The sequence below is a fragment of the Austrofundulus limnaeus genome, unplaced genomic scaffold (assembly GCF_001266775.1).
Source record: "Austrofundulus limnaeus strain Quisiro unplaced genomic scaffold, Austrofundulus_limnaeus-1.0 Scaffold163, whole genome shotgun sequence".
In the NCBI taxonomy this organism is placed as follows: domain Eukaryota; kingdom Metazoa; phylum Chordata; class Actinopteri; order Cyprinodontiformes; family Rivulidae; genus Austrofundulus; species Austrofundulus limnaeus.
Genome location: NW_013952565.1, coordinates 221,605 through 223,022, shown reverse-complemented (window position 1 = coordinate 223,022; position 1,418 = coordinate 221,605). Strand labels below are relative to the sequence as shown.

At 42.7% G+C, this 1,418-nt stretch overlaps 1 protein-coding gene across 1 annotated transcript in view; it reads left to right on the top strand.

Annotated features, from left to right (window-relative positions):
* Positions 1–94: 94 nt before the first annotated feature.
* The window catches only part of itsn2b (intersectin 2b), a gene marked incomplete in the record, with an annotated part of 53,934 nt that continues 52,610 nt past the window's right edge, over positions 95–1,418 (top strand). Inside the window, 1 exon segment of the mRNA XM_014017190.1 lies at positions 95–322.

The following is a 1,418-nucleotide window of genomic DNA, read 5'->3' as shown; positions in this document are numbered from 1 at the left end:
TTTAGGGCCTGAATGTAGCTCCATACATTGTCCCATGATGAACAGCACGAGTCTGTCCTGTCGCGTGTTGTCCCTCCCTCCGTGACTCCGCCCACCTCAGCCCGGTCGGACGGTAACAGAGCCCGGCCCCGGTGGTTCAGCCTCCGGTCGGTGATCGTCAGCCATGTTGTTGGTGTGACACACCAAGCTGTCAGCAACAGGTTCTTTTGGACCCGAACGCCTCTCCGTGGGCTCTGAACTCGACGATGTTCGTGTGAAACCGTCCAGAAGTCGTCGGATGATCGTTTCTTCTCCGGAATATATTATTTTTGGATCGTTTGAGGTACGCAAACAAAACTGCTTATCTAAGCACGAGAGTATAGTTTAAATGTTGACACCGTGAAGCCTCTGGAGTTTAACTTTTACTCTTTAATCGTGTTTTTTTTTTTTTACACGTTTGTTTCTCCTTTTAATTTCGGAGCATCAGGGGAAAAGTCTCGTCTAAAGAAAAGAAAAAAAACAAGCTGGGATGGTGGTTCGGTTAGCTAGCTTAGACAACTTATTAGACAACTTGTGCTTTCTATGGTTTTGAAGAGGTGTGTGTTTAAAAAAATGTTCTTCTGGAAGGTCAGACTTAGGCTAAAAAAGTTTGCTGATTTGCCCGAAAGTGTCGTGAATTCCTCTCGGTTGAAACTAGTCGAGCAGGTTGCAGGCAGGTCTGGTGACAAGTGATCAGGGAATGTAACTCTATCAGTTCATCTGCAGAAACATGGAGCACTGTCTGCAGGAAAAAATAACACTCCACAAGCTGACAGTCAGTGCATAATTAGGGCAGATTTAGTTTTATTTTTAGGCATTTTTTGAGTCTTTTAATTGTTCAATGAGACAATACAAGCCATGGAATATGTGAGCATCAGTTATGTGTTTTAAATAAACTTAGCAAAAAAAAAAGTAAGTAAATTTTTGTTTGGTAGATTATTTCTTCTTGGCAAAACATCTTATACAGATGGAAAACCTAAATGATGCCACATTTGTAAGGAACAAGCATTAAAATCAATGGGAAGAAGATAACAAAGCAAGATGGTTTTATAGGATTCAGAGACAAGTGGGAGAAATGAGAACAGAAGAAAGATTAATGAGCAGACTTAGATTTGGACAAACTGCACTGAACAACACGTTATACAAAATCCAAAAACGTAATGTTATGCGTATAACTACTGTTCCCTGAAGGAAAGGAACGAGGTACATCATGTATGGGAAACCACGCCCCTGCGTGTCCTGGCTGAAGCCACCTCTAATCACGCCTTTAGGCAGGTGACGTGATGACGACAGATGTCAGGCTCCGCCTACACTATATATTGTCCGTCATCACAGTCACTCCTTGGTTCTTAGTTTGACTCCCACCACCTACTGGAACACAAGTTAGGAGTGATCAGGAC